The sequence below is a fragment of the Arachis ipaensis genome, chromosome B7 (assembly GCF_059453495.1).
Source record: "Arachis ipaensis isolate K30076 ecotype BB chromosome B7, ASM5945349v1, whole genome shotgun sequence".
NCBI lineage: Eukaryota > Viridiplantae > Streptophyta > Magnoliopsida > Fabales > Fabaceae > Arachis > Arachis ipaensis.
The window spans coordinates 44,619,629-44,642,853 of record NC_142442.1 but is presented as its reverse complement, the minus strand read 5'-3'; the positions used below and the strand labels follow the sequence as shown (position 1 = coordinate 44,642,853).

The following is a 23,225-nucleotide window of genomic DNA, read 5'->3' as shown; positions in this document are numbered from 1 at the left end:
GGAACCGGAAGACGTTTACATGGGGAAACAAACAAGTCCATCAGCAAAATCCTTGGAGAAAAGCATCAGTTGGAGAAAACCCGTCCACCTGCACATCTCAGCATGCACCAAGGACGGTGCAATCTTTAAGTGTGGGGAGGTCGATACCGATCTCCATGGGTTAGTACTTTCTTGTCTCAACACCAATGTTTAAATTTTTCTATGTAGTTAGTTGTTGCATTTGCATGTTTGATTGCATGTTTATTTGATTTTTTGCATATTTTACCACTTGGTTGAAGTAATATTTTCTTTTTCAAGAAACTTTTTAGAGCATTTCACTAATTTGAATAAAATTTAACGTTACACTTGTTTGAAGAGATATTATACTGGAACATGGTTTAGAGCTCGAACACACAAAAACCTGTGAGATTTTGAGCCTATTTGACTTGGTTGCATTTTTCAACTAATATTTTATTTTTGATGTGTGTTTTTCTCTCTAAAATTGTGATCTTTATCTTGCTTAATTCTATATTTCCATAATTTGATGTATGCATACACTTACATGATTGAGACCTTTGTTTCATTGAGCTTACATACCCATATGGCCTTACCTTTCATTATCCCTTGCAAACCAATTTTGAGCCTATTTTACCCCTTTGTTCTTTTTATTTAGCACATCATTAACTCTAAGCGAAAAATAATAATGTCCTTAATTTGAATCCTTGGTTAGCTTAGACTAGTGAGAGTGCTTATGATTTAAGTGTGGGAAAATTGGGTTTGGAAATATTTGGTTTGAGAATTGAGTATGTTAGAATTTTCTAAAAATGTGAAAGAAATGTTTAGGACATGTTCATGCATTTAATAAATTAATCATATGCATTGAGAAAAATAAAAGAAAAAGAAAAAAAAATATATATATATATATAAAGAAAAAAAAGAAAAAAGAAAAAGAGAAAGAGCAAATAAGTAAAAGGGGACAAAATGCCCCAAAGTAAGTGGTGAAAGCAATGCATATGAGTTGTACTTGAAATTAGAATGCATGAATATGTGGAAAACATGGTTAATGGATGGTTAGATGTTGTATTATGATTACATGGATTGTTTAAGTTAGGTGGAAAAAGTTTAAGTTAATTAAGGATTCAGATTTTAGTCCACTTGACCAAATACAATCCTACCTTGACCCTAACCCCATTACAACCCTTAAAAGACCTCTTGATATGTGTATTTGTGCATTAAATTTTTGTTGATTGTTAGATGAAGAGCAAGCCTTAGAAAGCAAGGTTAGTAGAGAATTGAGAGATCGAACCTTAAACACCTGAGTGATTAGAGTGTATACACTACCAGTAAGGGTTCGATGCTCAATTCCTTGTTCCCTGCCTTCATAAGCTATTTTCTTCTTGCAAGTCGATTTGTGTTTCATTTTTATGATTTGAATTAGTGAAATCCAGTTCATATTTGTTTTTGAAAGATTTGTTTATTTTTAACCAAGTAGGTAGAAATATTTTGCATTTAGTTGCATTCATAGGTTGCATTTCATACATTCCACCATTCCTCTTCATCTTTATAGTTTCTCTTGAGCTTAGGATGAGGACATGCTAATGTTTAAGTGTGGGGAGGTTGATAAACCTCTATTTCATGGTTTATCTTGTGCTCATTTGAGTGGTTTTTATCAACTCTTTACCCACTTATTCATACTATTTGCATGGTTTTACATTTGCCTTCCTAATTATGTGCTTTGATTGAAAACATGCTTCTTTGATCTTATATTTGCTTATTATTAATCCTCTCTTATCACCATTAGATGCCTTGATATGTGTGTTAAGTGATTTTAGAGATTACAGGGCAGGAATGGCTCAGAGAATAGAAAGGAAGCATGCAAAAATGGAAGGATTACAAGAAGTTGGAGAAATTGCTAAGCTGTCCAGCCTGACCTCTTCGCACTCAAACGGCTATAACTTTAGCTACAGAGGTCCAAACGATACGGTTCCAGTTGCGTTGAAAAGCTAACGTCCGGGGCTTCGATTTGATATATAATATGCCATAGTTTCTCTGACGCTAGGTGACGCGACCGCGTGATCCATGCGGCCGCGTCGCAGTGACGGAAATCAGCGTGTTTGAATTCTTTTCCAGCGATTTCCGGGCTGTTTTCGACCCAGTTCGCGGCCCAGAAAACACAGATTAGAGGCTATAAAGTGGAGAAATGCATCCATTCATAAGGAAGCTTTCACATTCACAATTTTAGGAGTAGATGTAGTTTTTAGAGAGAGAGGTTCTCTCCTCTCTCTTAGGATTAGGATTTAGGACTTCTCTTAGTTTTAGGAGTAACTCTTAATCCCAGGTTCTTTATTTTTATTTATTCTTCCAATTTAGTTTATGAACTCTTCATGTTAGATTATAATTTCCCTTATTAATGTTATTTGAGGTATTTCAATTTATGATTGCTTTCTTTAATTTATGTTATTGTTGTTTTACATCTGAAGGCATTTTTATTCCAGCAAATTTACTTTTTCCTCTTTTGGTCTTGGTTAAGAAAGCAGTAACTCAGGAGTTATCTTATCTCAACATAATTGATAACTGTTATCTTTGCTAATTGAACTGAGCTTCAATAATCCCAACCTTTTCTCAGGAAATAAATAGGATTCGAAGATCAAACTAATTAGTCCCTTGACTTTCCTTTACTTTAGTAAAGGTTGACTAAGTGGAATTAAGATTCAACTTTCATTGTTATTGATAAGAATAACTAAGTCTGGACTTCCAATTTCTCATACCTTGCCAAAAGTTTGCTTTACAGTATTTATTTATTTTTAATTGCCATTTAAATTATTTGTCATATAACATATTCCCACCTTACTTCCAAAACCCCAATTTACAATCTTCATAACCAATAATAAGAACATACTTCCCTGCAGTTCCTTGAGAAGATGACCCGAGGTTTAAATACTCGGTTATCAATTTTAAAGGGGATTGTTACTTGTGACAACCAAAACGTTTGTAAGAAAGGTTGATTGCTTGGTTTAGTAACTATACTCACAACGAGAGTTTATTATAACTTCTAAACCATCAATCTTCAGTTCTTCATTCCTCCATCCCTGATTGAAAGTATTTGAGTTTCCCATGTATTTCACCTCCTCCATGGTGTTCCAAGCGTTATCACCAGTGTCCACTTCATACGCTGTCTCTGGAGAGTAAGCAGCTGAGCTCTGCACCCCACTCAAGTGCTAGGAGATCATATTGGTCTGCTGAGACATGAGCTTGTTTTGAGCTAAGATGGTGTCTAAGGTATCCACCTCCATGACTCCTCTCTTCTGAGCAGTCCCATTGTTCACAGGGTTCCTCTCAGAAGTGTACATGTATTGGTTGTTGGCAACCATGTCAATGAGCTCCTGCGCCTCCTCAAGCGTCTTCTTTATGTGAAGTTAGCCATTAGCAGAGTGGTCCAGTGACATCTTGAACATCTCAGAGAGGCCATCATAGAAGATCTCTAACATGGTCCACTTTGAGATCATGTCAGGAGGGCATCTTCTCATCAGTTGTTTGTACCTTACCCAAGCTTCATAGAGGGACTCTCCCTCTTTCTTTCTGAAAGTCTGGACTTCCACCCTAAGCTTACTTAGCTTCTGAGGTGGAAAGAACTTAGTCAAAAATTCATTGACCACTTTCTCCCAAGTGTCCAGGCTTTCCTTAGGCTGAGAATTCAGCCATAGCCTTGCTCTGTCCCTTATAGCAAAGGCGAAAAACATGAGCTTGTAAACCTCTGGATTGACTCCATTACTCTTAACAGTGTCACAGATCTGCAGGAAATCATAGATGAATTTGGTGGGATCTTCCTGTGGGAGTCCATGAAACTGGCAATTCTGTTGCACCAGAGTGACCAGTTGAGGCTTTAGCTCAAAGTTGTTTGCATCTATGGCAGGTATGGAGATGCTACACCAATAGAAATCAGAATTGGGTGTAGTATATGAGCCAAGGACCTTCCTTGTGTCTCCTCCAGCTTCTGGATTAGCTGCCATTGTTGTATCTTCAGCTTCTTGCTCAAGAGATTCCGTGAGATTTCTTCTGGTTCTGCTAGCCTGAACTTGTTGCAGATGCCTCCTTAATATTCTCTCAGGTTCAGGATCAAGATCAAAGAGGGGTTCCTTACCCTGTTCCTGCTCATAAACAAGAAGAGACAAACCAAGAAGAAGAAAGGAAAGGAGTCTCTATGTCAGAGTATAGAGAGCTCCTTGTGAAAAATTTTGGTAAAGAAAAAGAAAATAATGGTGTCTTTTATTTAAAAAGAGTTTTCGAAAATAAAGAGAGAAATAATTTGGAAATTTTCGAAAAATATGAGAGAAAAAGAAGTTAGAAGGTTTCGAAAAAGAAGAAAGAGAAAGAAGAATTAAAGAGAGACACCACACTTTTGAAATTAAAATAAGATAAAACAAACAAATAACTTACAAGATTTGAAAATAAAGATTTGAATAATTGAATTTAAAAATTTTTGAAATTTAAAAAGATAAAGTCAAACAAGAATTTTGAAATTCAAATTTGAAATAAAGAAAAACTAACAAAATACTAAACTTTTAAAATTTGAATTTTTAAAATAAAGATAAGATAAAAAAAATTTGGATTTTAAAGAAAGAGATAAGATAAAGATTAAAGATAGAAAAGATAAACAAGAAAATTAAATTGAATAAAAAAATAACCAACGGGACACCAAACTTCAAATTTTTGAATTCAAATATAAAAATTTTCAAAAATTATTATATTTTTTTTGAAAAATAAAATAAAAAGAAAGGATAAACACTAGACGGACACCAAACTTAAAAAATTTTGAAATCAAAGACAATAATTTTGAAAAATTGAAAAGGAAAAATACTAAAAGGCACCAAATTTTAAAATTTTGAAATCAAACGAAGGAAGACACAAAGAAAATTTAGAACAAGAGAAAAGAAACCAAGAACACTTTTCATGAAATAAAGAAAAGAAAAATTAAAAAAAAACAAAAGGATACCAAACTTAAGATTTAACACAAGACTCAAATAAAAGAAAAAGATGGCTAAAGATGAAAAGTTTTTGAAAAATTTTGAGAAAGAAAATAAGAAACACAATTAAAAGAAAAACTAGTAAAAAGGTACCTGATCTAAGAAACAAGACAACCGGTAGTTTGTCAATCTCGAACAATCCCCGCCAACGGCGCCAAAACCTTGGTGCGCGAAATTGAACTCACACAACTTCACCGGCAAGTACACCGGGTCGTCTAAGTAATACCTCAAGTGAGTGAGGTCGATCCCACGAGGATTGTTGGATTAAGCAAGCAATGGTTATCCTACACTTCTTAGCCAGGCGAATAGAAAGATAGCGGTTGTTGTTGTAGGTGCATAAAACAAAGTAATAAAGAAAGCAGTAAAGAATTAACGTAGAAACAATAATGAGAAATCAGTTAAGCCTTTGAAGATGCTTTATCTTTCCATATTAATACTTCTTACTGACTACTTTAATAATGAATGATTTAGTCTATGGCAAAGCTATAAGTGATTAACGCCATTGGTCGTGGTCAATTAATCTCCTCTAATCCATATCAAACATCGTTGTCAATGGTATTTTAATATGAACGAAGATGAAGCTCACGCAATTCACTCTCCCTTGATCCTACTTAAAGTGCCACAGACAAGGTCAGATCTTTTGGATCAGAGAATGAAGCTCAGTATTCTAGCCATAGCGACACAGAAACCTCATCACCCATGACTAACGAGATTTTATGTCACATATCCCAATCAGCTCAGATAAATTATTGGTTTAGGTGATGTATTCTCAAGCTTTAGCTCAATACTGTCTGGGTTAGGACTCGCAAGAACTCATGTAGAATAAGGGGTCATACTCTCGTTCCACCCCAGATTCATAAGATGAAGAATAAAATACATCATAGAATGGAATCAAACATATATTAAAATAGAGAAGTAATAATATTAATCCATAGAATAAGCAGAGCTCCTAACATTAACCTAGGAGGTTTAGTTGCTCATAATTTATAGAGAAAACTTAGATATCTGATAGTAAAAGTTGACGATCCAAGTGTGTGTTTAAACCTAAGTGATCTCCTCTTTAAATAGGAGATGCTAACCCTAAAAGATGTTAATTTAAAATTAAAATGTAGAAAGATAAATGAAACTAAGCTAAGGAGTGCTAAAATCCACTTTGGGCCCACTTTGGTTGAGTGCTTCATCCAAGCCTAGTGTTCAACTTGGAGAATGGGCATTGAACGCTAGTTAGGGGGTGAATGCGCTGCTCCCTTGGTCCCATGGTGGCGTTGAACGCCAGCTTTGGGCGTTCAACGCTGGGCTTGGTCCTTCTTGGGTGTTGAACTCTAGATATGGACGTTCAATGCTAGTTATGGGCCGTGATCTAAAAAAGAAATATAAACTATTATATATTGCTGGAAAGCCTTGGAAGTTAGCTTTCTAAATCCATTGAGAACACATCAATTGAACTTCTGTAGCTCAAGATATGCTTGTTGGAATGCACAGAGGTCAGGATTTGACAACATTTGCTATCCTTTCTTCAGCTCTGAACAAGACTTTGCCAATTTTGGAAAATTCATCCAAAAATCCCCTAAAATCATAGAAAAAATACAAAAATTCAAAGTAGCATCCAAAAGATTAATTTTTCCCTAAAACATACTAAAACTTAATAAACTTAATAAAATATAACTAAAAATAATATGAAAATACAATGAAAAAGCGTATAAGATATCCACTTATCAGTCCCAGTGTGTGACTTTATTAATGAGGTACGTGGCTCACGAACTTGGGGCTCTCTTGGCCTATTTTTTGGAGTTGCTGAGGCCATTTGGAGTGCTATATAAAGAGGTGAACATCACATATGAAAGAGAGCTCACTTAGACATAGAAAAACAGATTAGGAGTAGGAGTAATGTAGATTAGAAATTTCTCTCTTAGGGTTTACTTAATTTTTATTATAGCATTTTATAGTTAAGTTTTGATCTTGGATTTTGCTCATCTCATTGTAAGTACTCTTTAATTTCCTCTTTAATTACACTACTTTTGCTACTTGTCTTTTGGTTCAAGTTACTTTGTTAATATATGCAATTTTAGTTTCTTAAATCTTTTGCTTATGCATTTGATGTTTTATAATTTCTATATGCTTAATTGAGTTTCTGTTATTGATATTGTGAATAGTTTAGTTATAGTTTTCATTATCTTTTGCAATTTCCTATGTTTTGCTTTTATGCCCACCAAGTGTTTGTGAAAATGCCACTTGGAGATTTTGAGTATATTTTCACACCTTGGCTTGGAAAATGAGTTCCTAGGATACTAGAGTTATAATGTCCGACATTTAGTGGTTATTCTTGGGTTGTTAATTGACTCTTATTTCCATTGACGCTAGCTTTTTACTAAGTTAATTAGTAAGTTAGCTAGGACTTATAGATTGAGGTCAATTATACTTGCTTGAATTACTCCTCGATGTTAGGGGTTGACGAAGTGAGATTAACTCATCATAATTGCCATAGTTGTGGTTATGAGGATGATAGTGATGAATCCATATTTGATGATGATTTTTGGTTGAAATTGAATGGATTTCATCATATAAACTTGCACTTATTCCCTTAAATAGCATACTTTTGAAATTTCCTCCTAATTTGTGCTTGATTATGAAAACATGCTCTTTTGTGCCTAATTTGATTAATTTTATCCCATTTGCCTTCCATTCGATGCCTTGATGTTATTTGTGAGTGATTTCAGATGTAGAAGGTCAGAATGGCTTGGAGAGAATGGAAGAGGAGCATGCAAAGTGGAGGAAGCATGAAGAATGAAAGGAGAAAAGCACAGCGATGTGTGCGTATGCACACACCTGCGTGCATACGCACAACCATCAGAGCAGAGCCACGCGTGCACTTGAACCGTATCGTGCACGTTGCGCATCCATTCAAGCATCGTCTTGTGTGCATGCGCACAACCTCTTGTGCGTACGCACAGGAAGAGATTTTGGTAGAGTGTGCGTGCGCACACGTCTATGCGTACGCAGAGGTACTAGTGCGTGCCTCCATTAAAAAGTCACGTGGACTCGCGTTTTGGGGGCTTTTTGGCCCATTTCTGAAGGTTGGGAGGCTGAAATCAAAGGCTATATGAAGGGGGCAACATCTCATATGAAGGCATTAGGCTTTCATTAGGTTTTAGTGAGGTAGAAAAATATATTAGGAGTAGGAGTAGTGTAGATTAGGGAATTCTCTATTAGGTTTAATTAGGGTTTGTAGCATTTTATAGTTCAATTTTGGTCTTGGATTTTTCTATCTCATTGTAAGTATTTCTTTAATTTCTCTTTTAATTACTACACTTGTTGCATTGCATTTCCCTCTAGTATATATATCTTAACTTATGCATGGTTTATTGCTAGCTATTGCATGTTGAATTTTTGCATCCTTTTCTTAGTACATATTTTATAGATAGAAGTTGTGATTGGATGATGTGAATAGTATAATGCCTAGTTCAATTTTGTTCTAATTGTTCATGTTAATTTTTGCGATGCTGAAAATTAGGAATAGAACTAGAAAAATTTTTGAAAATTGCATCCATCACATCATACATACATATAGGAAATAATTTTGGTGAAAAAGAACAAAGATTTTCAAGAATTTTATTTCAAGGGCGTTCTATTGAATTGATTTGGAAAATTGTTTTTAAACTTGCTTGAATGACTTTTATGGAACATAGAAGAGTAAAGAACAAAATTCCTTGGGAGATTTGAGCCTTAATGAGTGGTTGCATATTTTAACCACTATTTTTGTTCATCGTGTGCTATATCTCTTCTATGATTGTGATCTTGGTTTTGCTTGATTCTTTATTTCCGATGTTTTGATATCTTGAATGCATTTAGCATGATTGAGGCCATTTTTGAATTAAACTCACTCAGCCATATGGACTTACCCTTACATCTACCTTTGTTAACCCTTTTTGAGCTTTTTTATCCCCTTTGTTCTAATTGTTAGCACATCACAACCCTAAGCGGAAAACTGTGAATAACCTTGAATTGCATCTTTGATTAGCTTAGGTTGAGGTGTATGTCATTTAAGTGTGGTAGAAATTTTGGAAAGCATTGATAGAGAAAAATTTTGTTTTGGGTATTCATTGAAAATTTGGAAAATGGGTACACATTCATGTTTCAATTTGCTTTAACCATATGCATTTGTCATAGAAAAAGAAAAAGAAATAGAAAAAAAAACAAAAGAAAAAAATGAAATGAAAAAAAAATAATAAGATGGGACAAAAGTTATCCCAAAGAAAAAAAAATTGGAATAAGAAATGCATATGTGTTTTGAATAGAAACTAAGGCATGAATGTGTGCGAAAAGAAGTAATGGGTGGTTAGAATGCATTTTTTTTTGGGTTGATTGATATAAGTTGAGTTGGATACTTAAGCTAATCAAAGATTCAATCCTTTAGTCCACTTAGCCATATATTCATCCTACCCTTACCCCAACCCCATTACAACCTTCTAAAGACCTCATGATACTTGCATACATGCATCAAATACTTATTGATTGTTAGATGAAAAGTAATTCCTTGAAAGCATGATTAGAGGAGATTTGAGTGAATTGACCATAAACACCGAGTGATGAGAGTGTATACACACCTAGTGAGGGTTCGATCACTCAATTCTATATTTCCACCCTTCTTATCATGCATTCTCGCAAGCTACTTCATTAAGTGTGGGAGAATTGATGAATCCATATTTGATGATGATTTTTGGTTGAAATTGAATGGATTTCATCATATAAACTTGCACTTATTCCCTTAAATAGCATGCTTTTGAACTTTCCTCCTAATTGGTGCTTGATTATGAAAACATGCTCTTTTCTGCCTAATTTGAATAATTTTATCCCATTTGCCTTCCATTCGATGCCTTGATATTGTTTGTGAGTGATTTCAGATGTATAAGGTAGAAATGACTTGGAGATAATGGAAGAGGAGCACACAAAGGGGATGAAGCATGAAGAATCAAAGGAGAAGAGCACAGCGATGTGTGCGTACACACACACCTGCGTGCGTATGCACAACCATCAGAGCAGAGCCACGTGTGCGCGTGAACCGCATCGTGCGCGTTGCACATCCATTCAAGCATCGCCTAGTGTGCGTACACACAACCTCTTGTGCGTACGCACAGGAAGAGATTTTGGCAGAGTGTGCGTGCGCACACATCTGTGCATACGCATAGGTACCAATGCATGCCTCCATTAAAAAGTCACGTGGACTTACATTTTGGGGGCTTTTTGGCCCATTTCTGAAAATTGGGAGGCTGAAATCAAAGGCTATATGAAGGGGGCAACATCTCATATGAAGGCATTAGTCTTTCATTAGGTTTTAGTGAGGTAGAAAAACACATTAGGAGTAGGATTAGTGTAGATTAGGGGATTCTCTCTTAGGTTTAATTAGGGTTTGTAGCATTTTATAGTTCAATTTTGGTCTTGGATTTTGCTATCTCAATGTAAGTATTTCTTTAATGTCTCTTTTAATTACTACACTTGTTCTACACTTTCTTTTATTTTTATTTCTCTTGTCAATATATACATAGTTTTGCAATTTTGGATTTCTAGTGGGTTAATTTGATGTTTGATGATTATTGCATGTTTGTTTGAGTTGCTTTTATTGATTTTGAGCATTTATGATTCATAGCTTTCATTAATTTACTAATTTTACCATGTTTTACGTTTATGCCCACTATGTGTTCGATAAAATGCCAATTCACTCTCACTTGATCCTACTTAAAGTGCCACAGACAAGGTCAAATCTTTTGGATTGGAGAATGAAGCTCAGTATTCTAGCCATAGCGGCATAGAAATCTCATCACCCATGACTAACAAGATTTTATGTCACATATCCCAATCAGCTCAGATAAATTATTGGTTCAGGTGATGTATTCTCAAGCTTTAGCTCAATACTATCTGGGTCAGGACTCGCAAGAACTCATGTAGAATAAGGGGTCATAATCTTGTTCCACCCCAGATTCATAAGATGAAGAATGAAATACATCATAGAATGGAATCAAACATATATTAAAATAGAGAAGTAATAATATTAATGCATAGAATAAGCAGAGCTCCTAACCTTAACCTAGGAGGTTTAGTTGCTCATAATTTATAGAGGAAACTTAGATATCTGATAGTAAAATTTGATGATCCAAGTGTGTGTTTAAACCTAAGTGATCTCCTCTTTAAATAGGAGATGCTAACCCTAAAAGATGTTAGTTTAAACTTAAAATGTACAAAGATAAATGAAATTAAGCTAAGGAGTGCTAAAATCCACTTTGGGCCCACTTTGGTTGAGTGCTTCGTCCAAGCCTGGCGTTCAACTTGGAGAATGGGCGTTAACGCCAGTTAGGGGGTGAATACGCTGCTCCCTTGGTCCCTTGGTGGCATTGAACGCCAGCTTTGGGCGTTCAACGCTGGGCTTGGTCCTTCTTGGGCGTTGAACTCTAGATGTGGACGTTCAATGCCAGTTATGGGCCGTGATTTAGAAAAGAAATATAAACTATTATATATTGCTAGGAAAGCATTGGAAGTTAGATTTCTAAATCCATTGAGAACGCATCAATTGGACCTCTTAGCTCAAGATATGCTTGTTGGAATTCACAGAGGTTAGGATTTGACAGCATTTACTATCATTTCTTCAACTCTGAACAAGACTTTGCCAATTTTGGCAAATTCATCCAAAAATTTTCTAAAATCATAGAAAAAATACAAAAATTCAAAGTAGCATCCAAAAGATTAATTTTGCCCTAAAACATACTAAAACTTAATAAACTTAATAAAATATAACTAAAAACAATATGAAAATGCAATGAAAAAGCGTATAAGATATCCACTTATCAGTCCCACTGTCCCAGTGTGTGACTTCATTAATGAGGCATGTGGCTCACGAATTTGGGGCTCTCTTGGCCCATTTTTTGGAGTTTCTGAAGCCATTTGGAGTGCTATATAAAGAGGTGAACATCACATATGAAAGAGAACTCACTTAGACATGGAAAAACACATTAGGAGTAGGAGTAGTGTAGATTAGAAATTTCTCTCTTAGGGTTTACTTAATTTTTATTGTAGCATTTTATAGTTAAGTTTTGATCTTGGATTTTGCTCATCTCATTGTAAGTACTCTTTAATTTCCTCTTTAATTACACTACTTTTGCTACTTGTCTTTTGGTTCAAGTTACTTTGTTAATATATGCAATTTTAGTTTCTTAAATCTTTTGCTTATGCATTTGATGTTTTATAATTTCTATATGCTTAATTGAGTTTCTGTTATTGATATTGTGAATAGTTTAGTTATAGTTTTCATTATCTTTTGCAATTTCCTATGTTTTGCTTTTATGCCCACCAAGTGTTTGTGAAAATGCCACTTGGAGATTTTGAGTATATTTTCACACCTTGGCTTGGAAAATGAGTTCCTAGGATACTAGAGTTATAATGTCCGACATTTAGTGGTTATTCTTGGGTTGTTAATTGACTCTTATTTCCATTGACGCTAGCTTTTTACTAAGTTAATTAGTAAGTTAGCTAGGACTTATAGATTAAGGTCAATTATACTTGCTTGAATTACTCCTCGATGTTAGGGGTTGACGAAGTGAGATTAACTCATCATAATTGCCATAGTTGTGGTTATGAGGATGATAGTGATGAATCCATATTTGATGATGATTTTTGGTTGAAATTGAATGGATTTCATCATATAAACTTGCACTTATTCCCTTAAATAGCATACTTTTGAACTTTCCTCCTAATTTGTGCTTGATTATGAAAACATGCTCTTTTGTGCCTAATTTGATTAATTTTATCCCATTTGCCTTCCATTCGATACCTTGATATTTTTTTTGAGTGATTTCAGATGTATAAGGTAGAAATGGCTTGGAGAGAATGGAAGAGAAGCATGCAAAGTGGAGGAAGCGTGAAGAATCAAAGGAGAATAGCACAGTGATGTGTGCGTATGCACACACCTGCATGCATACGCACAACCATCAGAGCAGAGCCACGCGTGAGCGTGAACCGCATCCTGCGCGTTGCGCGTCCATTCAAGCATCGCCTAGTGTGCATACGCACAGGAAGAGATTTTGGCAGAGTGTGCGTGCGCACACGTCTGTGCGCACGCACAGGTACCAATGCGTACCTCCATTAAAAAGTCACGTGGACTCGCGTTTTGGGGGCTTTTTTGCCCATTTTTGAAGGCTGGGAGGCTGAAGTCAAAGGCTATATGAAGGGGGCAACATCTCATATAAAGGCATTAGGCTTTCATTAGGTTTTAGTGAGGTTTAAAAATACATTAGGAGTAGGAGTAGTGTAGATTAGAAAATTCTCTCTTAGGTTTAATTAGGGTTTGTAGCATTTTATAGTTCAATTTCGGTCTTGGATTTTGCTATCTCATTGTAACTATTTCTTTAATTTCTCTTTTAATTACTACATTTATTTTACACTTTCTTTTATTTTCATTTCTCTTCTCAATATATACATAGTTTTGTAATTTTGGATTTCTAGTGAGTTAATTTGATGTTTGATGATTATTGCATGTTTGTTTGAGTTACTTTTACTGCTTTTGAGCATTTGTGATTCATAGCTTTCATTAATTTACCAATTTTTTCATATTTTATGTTTATGCCCACTATGTGTTCGATAAAATGCCAATTTTGATTATGGGGTAATTTTCACCCCTTGGCTTGGAAAAAAATGAGTATATGGATTACTAGAGCCATAATGTCCAACATTTAGTGATAATTCTTGGGTTGTTAGTTGTTATTGTTTCCACTAACGCTAGCTTTTTACCGACTAGTTTGGTAAGTTAACTAGAATTTGTGGATTAATGACAATTATGCTCACTTGACTTATCCTTCGATGTTAAAGGTTGACTTAGTGAGATTAATCTATCGTAATTATCATAGTTGTGGTTATGGCAAGAAAGGGATTCCAAAACTCATCTCAAGCCAAGGTTTTATTTAGGTTTTAAACCACTTTTCCACCATTTTTGAGTATTACTTGTTTATATTACATACATAGTTCTTTTATTCCTTTATTAGTTTATTAATTGCAATTTTGGCTTGTTCTTTTATTTCTTTATTGCTTCCTTATCATTGAAAACCCTTTTGATCTTCACAACCAATTTTATGCACTTGTTGTCACTAGTTCCTAGGGAGAATGACCCGGAAGTCTAAATACTCTCGGTTAATTTGGTTTGAATTGTGACAATCTTTAGAATAAAAATTTGACTATTGGCCAATTGTTGGTTCGAAACTATACTTGCAACGAAAAATCTACTTTGTGAAACTCCTAACCTACTTTTGGTCCTCGTCAATAGGATTGCTTAATTCTCATTCCCAAGTCAAGGCTCTTTTATGCATTTATAGCATTTTCACTAAGTTTTGATCTTGTTTCCTTTTTTATTGCATTAATTTTCTTTTTGATCATTTGTTAGTTCTTTTATTTATTAGTTCTTTTAATCTTTCGTTCATTGATTAAAAACCCACTTTTCTTCACAACCAAGAGTGTGACATCTAATTTGCATAGTCCGAGAGAGACGACTCCGGACTTAAAACTCCCGGTTAATATTTGTTTTGGATTATGACACATCTTTATATTTAAACTTTGATCGTGGGAGTTAGTTGTCGGTTTGGTCTATACTCACAATGGAAGTTATTTTGTTTAGAAAATTCGAACCGACGTAATTCCCACGCACCACCATTGCAGCAGTAGACAGAGCCATAGGAGCTTGGCTAAGTGTTCCCATTGAGGTCGTTGCAGGTAATGCAGTCATTAGCAAATGAATTATGAGGTGGGTGATTCGACTTATAATCGACTTTTATACATCGCCCATTAAGATAATTACGGCAAACTTTCCTTAATAAGCCCCCAATTCCAGGAAAAATAGCACCTCCAGAAGCTCCAGCAACAATTCCTCAAATTGATGCTTAAGTTTTTTATTTTGTCAAAATTAACAACAACTAATATAAAATCATAGAAATCAAACCAAATTACATTAATTATAAAAATCACAACAATGCTATAATAATTAAAATCACAGAAATCACAGAGAGGATATTACCAGAAGGGAGAAGCTGACGACGGTGACGAAAAACGAGAAAGACGGCGAGGAAGACGACGATGCTCTCTAGAATGAGGAAGATAGCGACGCTTTCTGACACGGTGACGTTCTACTCGACTGGGTGAGGCGCGTGAATGCTGCAGTAAGATCACCGTGGAGGAAGCTTCTTCGTCTTCTTTACTGGAGAGAAGAGACGAGTTTGAAGAGAAGAGAGGGAGTTAGGTGAGAAATCCAAGATAACAAAGAACAAATGATTTTTTTTGTTATTTTTTAGATTTGTTTATTTTTCTTTTTATGAATTATTGATTAAGGTTCATGGAAGATGTCAATAAAATTGAAATAATCTCTTTTAGTATAGATAAATATTAAATGTGTTTTTATTTTTATTTTTTAAATTATTTAAATTTTGACATAATAAAATTAAACAATTTGATTAATTTAAAAGATAATTTTTGGGGTTAATATTCAAATTCATCTCTAAAAGATCACGCAATCTTCATTTTCGTCCCCAAATAATTTTTTTAATCAAATTAGTCCCTGAAAGATAAACTGTTAGTCAAATTAGTCCTTTCGTCAATTGGATGATGACGTGTCACGTTAAGTTCCACGTGGCATGATGACGTGACACGCCACGTGGCAGGTCAGTGACACGTGGCATGCCATGTGTCACTTGACATATAAAAAAGTTTTTTATTAGTCAAAATAGTCCTTGAAAGTTCAGACGTAAGTCATTTTCATTCCTCAAATTTTAAAAATTAGTCAAACTAGTCCTTATATAATTTTTGATAATATTAAATTTATAATATTTTTTTATACTACTAATTTTAATATTATTTTTTAAACCTTAATAAACAAAAATCTCTTTACATAAAATAATAAAAATAATTAAATTTTTATAAAGTTATTTTGTCATTTGTATTTTAAAATTTTACATTTTCAATTGTAATTTTTTATGTGAATTTTTTTTATTTAAATGAGTTTATCAAATTATTGTTGATTATATATTTAAAAATTTAATATTTTAAATTTTACTAAATAATATAGTAATTATTTTAAATTTTAAATCTTTTAAATTTTTTAAAATTATAACTTTTATTATTATTTAATTTATATAGTAAAACTCAATAATTAAAAAACTGGTTTATGGAATCACTTTTTGAATTTTAATATTCTAATATAATTTTTTAAATATTTCATTTAAAACAAAAGGAATTTATTTTAATACGAAGCATATCTATTTATATAATGTACTAGTGCAGAGTAGCCTGTGTTATGTATAGGTATAATATTTTCTATTTCATTTTATCTCATTGATTTATGAAATTAAAAGAAAAATTATATAATCTATCTCAAACATATGAAACACACAAAAATTTATTATGATGTTTGCACGTATTATGCTTAAGAAGTAATTCGTTTATAATAATAATAATAATAATAATAATAATAATAATAATAATAATAATAATAATAATAATTAACCAACAAATTTTTAATATTTTGTAAAGTTTGGAATTGAAGCAAAATTTGTGGATCTTCTTGAATTTTGACTCAGTATCACTACGATTACATCCTATATGTAAGTAATATCGTAATGGAAAAAAAAGACGTAGTAGAAAAAAAAATAGTGGTATAACTTTGTTTAGGTTAACATACATAAATTTTGATTTTGAGCATATAACTTTGTTTAGGTTAATAAATACATACATTTCAATTTTGAGTATATATATATATATATATATATTCCAGCAAAATGTAGTAATGTAAGAAAAATATTTTAGAATAGAAAAGAATAAGAGAGATTTTGAGAAGAATTAAAGGAGATAATTTTATGAAGAAAAAATAAAAAAAAATTATATAAAGACTAGTTTGACTAATTTTTAAAATTTGAGGGATGAAAATGACTTACGCCTGAACTTTCAAAGACTATTTTGACTAATAAAAAACTTTTTTATATGTCAAATGACACGTGGCATGCCACGTGTCACTAACTGTCACGTGGCGTGCCACGTGTTACTGACCTGCCACGTGGCGTGTCACGTCATCATGCCACATGGCACTTAACGTGACACGTCATCATACAATTGACGGAAGGACTAATTTGACTAACAGTTTATCTTTCAGGGACTAATTTGATTAAAAAAATCATTCGGGGACGAAAATGAAGATCGCGTGATCTTTGAGGGACGAATTTGAACATTAACTCGTAATTTTTGTCTAACATAAAAAAAATATTTAAGTCTTATAAAAATTAAATAAAAAAATATTTTTTATTTTTATTAAATTATAAGAGTATTTTAGTAAAAGTGGTGATATATATATATATATATATTAAAAAAATAGATACTAACGATGTGAAAAATAAATTTTAAATGACTTATTATTATTTGTCCATATTTTAAATCTATCGGTACGTATGAATTTATCATCGTATCGAAGTAAACACCTAATAATTAATCATATAAAGTTAATAGTAAAGATAGAATCAAAATTTATCGAAAATATTAAGATAAATAATTAAAATAAACTAAATATAAAAAGTATTTTAAAGTTTATTAAAAATATTAAAGACAATAAATATATTTTATCTTAATTTACAATATTAGTAGATATCAATTTTATAATTTATTTTCTTCTGAAAATAAATGGAATTTCAGGTAAAAATAAAATAAAATAAAATAAAACCCTATTTGATTTCAAATTCCAATGTCATGTTAAAATAACACCAGTCGGTCTTATTTTAAACGTGCAGGTTAGGCACGAGTGCCAAATTTCATGAGTGCCACCAACCAAAAAAGGAATCTATTTGCTTTTATTTTATAATGTATCTCGGTCTGTATTCACATGTTCATCTTCCCGTCTCTTTGTTCCATAGGTTTGTGATGATAATAATTAGATATACACGAAAAAGGATAACTTCTTTGAATTTAGTTAGACTAACAAGTGGTCTTTAAAAAAGATTTAGAAAAGTTAGATTATATCCAATGTTAGGTATTGTTATAAATAAATCCAATAGAAGACCATAGTTGGATCAAGTTGCTTTTGAAAATGATTTCAAAAAGCTAAGTTGGACTATATAGTATATATATCCGTTGTTCTTACGTTCTGTATTATATATTAATCCATTAGAAAGTCATAAAACAAATAGTGGTGCACTGCTGGATGGCAAAAACATACATGTCGATTTTTCAAATGACATTTTAACAGCTGTGAAAAACATGAAAGACAAAAATTATTGATAGCATTTATACTCAAGGAGCACATGCAGCAACAATCATAAACTCTTTATATATATATATATAATGTTATTTATAAATTAAATTAACTATTAAAATTAATTATTATAAATATATATATTTTGATTAAAATTAATTATTTAGTATATATTTTATATTTTAATAGTTATTTTATACTAATAACTTATTTAAATAACTGATTAGTGTGTATCTAACATAATTATATATATTGATTTTTCAAAAATGACGTTTCAACCGTTGTGAAAAACATGAAAGAGAAAAACTAATAGCATTTATATTCAGGGAACACATGCAGCAACAATCATACACTCGTCATGTATAGATTATAAATACATTAATTATCGAAAAAATTATATGTTTACTTTATTCATCTTAATTTATTCTATAAGGATATATACTTATATTTTTAGAATTTATCCATCTTATTCTCTAAAATACATGTTAACATTATAAATTAAAAAATATATTAATAAAAAATAAAAAAAATTAAATTTTTAATATATTTATTTCATATTTATTAAAAAATTTAAAATTTTATTAATAATATTTTTATTATGTATTCAAAAAAATATAGGATAAAATATATTTTTTATCCTTGAAATTTGTAAAAAAAATTTATTTGTATCAAATATACTTCTGACAACTAAATTTTCAAAAAATTTAAGACTAATCCAACATAATATATGACAATTATCTCTGATTTGCTTGTATTGATGGTTGTTCTTATAAAATTATTGTTGAATTGGTCTTAAGTTCTTTGAAAAGTTAGCCGTAAGAGTATATTTGATACAAATTGAAAATTTATGGGACAAAATTAAAATAAAATAAAATTTAAAAATATTTTTAAAATTTTTAACAAATTTCAAAAACAAAAAATACTTTATCTAAATATATATGAGCTAAGTTTATTTTTTTTATTAGTGAAACGTATTTTTAGAATAATAAACATACAGATTGATAATAAATAACATCACTAATTAAAAATAGGGTTTAGCACAGGATACATGATAAATTTACTATTAGTAGATAATTTTAAATATTTTTAACTAATAAATATAAAATAAATATATTAAAAATTTAAATTTTTTTATATTTTTCATAAAAAAATTTTGTTTTATAATTTTAATGTGTCCCAGATAAATCCTTAAAAATAAAGTATCAATTTAAATTATTATTAAAGTTAAATGTAAGCATGCAAAGCCGCCACTCTACAATGATAACTTCTCGTGGCCAACACCTATTTAGTCAAAAAGGTTGAAAAAAGTGTGTAGTAATTTGTATCTTAGCTTCCGAGCTGTTTCCTCATATAGCAGCGTGGTGCGTGGGACAAGTTGTATTCTTCAACTCTTTTACCTTGTTGACAAAACGGACTGTCCTTGTAGTTTAGGTTTGGGGATGAAAACTTAAGATTTATAAAAGCAAAATTAATTTGCTTAAAGATTTATTTAAAGATTAATTTGACTCATTTTTTTATGAAAATAAAAGAGCTTAATACAGTACAGTAAAACACACAGAAACAAATGACAATTTGACTTATTTTTTAAAAATTTAGATATAAAAATAACTCATATATATTTTTAAAGATAAATTTAAAGGTTAAGTACGATTTTGGTCTCTAAGGTAGGGGTTGAAAAATTTTTTCGTTCCAAAACTTTTTTTTGCTACAAAATGGTCCCGAAGGTTTTACTTAGTTTTAAAATCGTCCTTTTTACTAAATTTATAATTTTTATTCCGAAAATAACCCTAATTAAAAAAATAAAAAATAAAAAGGAAAAAAGGGGAACGGGTTAAGGGAAAAAGGGGGGGAGGGGTTCCAGGGAAGGGAAGGGGGGGAAGGGGGAGGGGAAGCGCGCTCCTCCCGCTCCTCGTGTTCGGTCACACTAACGGGAGAGGGGATGGGTTCTAGATCTCACTCATACTAACGACAAGAGACGAGAGAGGAAGGGAAGGTGCCAAGGTAAGGAAGGGAATCACGCGAGGGAGAAGGGAGGCCGCCGTCGCACTGGGCTCGTCGCCGCCGTTGAGCCGCCTCGTCGTCGCCGTTCTGAGCTGCTTTGTCATCGCTAGATCTACCACCGTGACGCTGACCGCGGAGAGAGAGAGAGAGAGAGAGAGAGAGAGAGAGAGAGAGAGAGAGAGAGAGAGAGAGAGAGAGAGAGAGAGGATGCATGAGCTGAGGGTAGAGGAGGAGTGTCACCGCCATCGCGCCAGTTGCCACCGCTGCCGTCCGTTGAACCCAATGCCGTCGCCGGAGCTCCTCTGCTGCTTCGCGTCCTGGATCTCGCCACTGCTCATCGCACGTCGTCGCTGCTCGCCGTTGCTCCGGGTTTCCAATTCTGATTCAGATTAACTTAATTATTCTACTTCTGTTTCTGATTATTCTGCTTCTGTTCCAATTCTGATTTTGTTAATCACACTGTTGTTGTTGACTCTGATTTCATCTGGGTATTGATTCCATTGGTTTTCTTTTTCTATTTTTCTATTTCTATTTTGATTATGATTCTATTCCATTTTTCTGTTTTCCTATTTTGATATGTTAAAATTTTATTGCTTTTGTATTCTTCTTCTCTGTTTTGATTTTTTTTTTATATTTGTTATTTGAAATTTTGTTGTTGCTGTTGAAATTATGTTGCTATTGTTAAAATTGTAGTTAAAATTTTGTTGAAATTTTAGTTAAAGAAAAAGAAAAAGAAGAAATATAATTGTGATTGAGGTGAAGAACTGGTATTGAAATTGTTGTGATTGAGAAGAAGAATTGATTATTTTGGGAAAGAAGGGGAAGGGCATTTTCGTTCGAAGAACGATTTTAAAATTAAGTTAAATTTTCGGAACCATTTTGTAGCAAAAAAAATGTCGGAGACGAAAAAAATTTTCAGCCCCTACCTTAAGAACCAAAATCATACTTAACCCTAAATTTAACTTTAGAAAAAGTTATGACATGAGACATGCAATGCATTATTATTGACACAACATATTGAAACGTCTGATTTTTCAAAAACTAATTTAATGTTTAAATAATCTTTGAGGGATTATTTTTTGACCAATGCTATTATGTAGATGGCCAAAAATTTTTACATATATAGATTTGAAATGTTAAAATGAGATTGGAATTTGTCCATAATAATAGGACCCGCATTGATGAATAAATTATTATTCATGGGCCTACATCTGAATTGTTGCGGTGAGAAATGGGATACATGTAAAAAATGTTAACCATTTTACTGCTTTTGCCTCCTTTAAATTAGATAAATAAATTTGTGTTATAAAATAAATAAATAAATAAATAAGGAAGAAAAAAATAAAAAATATAAATATGATCTTATCTCACTATAATAGAAGTAATTTATATATTTATTAATATTATAGATATTATAACTTAAAATCACATAGAGATAAAAAAGAGAGAATTTATAGTGTAATGTATAAAGAGATAGAGAGAGAGAGAGAAATATTTGTGATTATTATTGATGTGTCTTATATGCTTCATATTACATTGCCATTTATAAGCACAAGAAAACTTTACTTTTCAAACATAATTAAATGCAATCACCCTTGGTAAAGCAAGTCTGTAAGACCCAGAATCTTTGAAAAGTCTTATTATGATCAAGTCTCAAATCATATAGTTATTTATAGCCTTAATTTCGGAAATCATTTTATTAAAGATAATTAAGGCAAGTTGTGATTTATTGAATTTGAGACAAGTTATGATTTATTATCCAATTTTACAACTATTGGATTATTTTCTATATTCAAATTATAAAGTTGGTAGTTGCGAAATAATAAGGATTTCTATATGATTTGGATTAAATAAGTAATATTTTAAATATTAATACTGCTATTTTGGAAAATGAAGAAATTGAGTATATTATTTCTAATTATTTGGTTGGGACATTTTATTGAAAATAATTTATGAAATTGATGAGCAAATAGTATTTTTATACATTATTATTAATGGATTAGAATTTATTTCTAATTACTATAATATCCCTATTTTTATTTGAAATTACCAAAATGCCCCTAACCCTAATTTTGAAAGAGAAACCCTAACCCTAAAAACCCTACCCGGTTCCCCTGACCCGGTACACCTAGAGTACCTAATGCAGCAGCAGCAGCTGCAAGCTGCTTGAAAGAAAGAAAGAAACAGGAGTAGGGAACGAATTGAGAGGGAAGGAAGAAGGAAGGTTCGCCGGCGTGGAGAGGGAAGGGAGCTCACAGTGCCGCCGTCGCCCTCACCGCGTCGCGCCGCCGCGGCAGTCCACGCGTCCTTGTCACCGTCGCGAGCCTCCTTGCCGTCGCCACCATGAAGCCGCCGATCTAGTCCGAGTAAGAGAGAGATCCGAGGAGGGGAGGAGGCCAACGCAGCCGCCGAGCCCGTCACTGTGCCGATTCGTCGCGCGAGGAGCTCGTGCCGTCGCCGATCATCCTTGCGCAGCATCAGAGGCAGAACTGCGACCTGAAGAGAGCGCGAGCCATAACCACCGATGGAGAAGGAGGAGCGAGCGCGGAGAAGGTGAAGTCGCCGCTGTCGCCGGCACCTCCATCCCGCGTCACCGCCGAACGCGCCGTGACCTCTGCCGTCGCCAGTCTGGTTTGCTCTGCCGTCGTGCCGTTGAGGAGAAGGCCGTCCAGTCACACCGAACAGGAGAGACAGAGAGATCTGAGGCTGAGCTGGGGGTTCAACCACCATGCCCAGCCGTGCTTGCGTCGCCGGCGCCGCCTCGGTTGGAATTGTCGCCGTCAGAAAAAGGTCCAGGCCGCCGCTAATGGAGCTAGCCAGAACTGTTCCAAGGTTTTGCCGCTTATTTAAATCCTGCTCTGTTTTGGTTAGTGGCGTTATCATTGTTCTGGCCGCCGGAAAACCTTGCTGCCGTCGCCGGAAAAGAATGCTGGTAAGGGTTTCAAATTTGGTTTTCATTT

At 33.2% G+C, this 23,225-nt stretch overlaps 2 pseudogenes; one reads left to right on the top strand and one right to left on the bottom strand.

Annotated features, from left to right (window-relative positions):
• LOC110265042 (uncharacterized) overlaps positions 1-20,369 on the bottom strand; it is a 47,720-nt pseudogene extending 27,351 nt beyond the window's left edge.
• Positions 20,370-21,496: 1,127 nt separating this feature from the next.
• LOC148551000 (uncharacterized) lies at positions 21,497-23,115 on the top strand (annotated as a pseudogene).
• Positions 23,116-23,225: the final 110 nt, after the last annotated feature.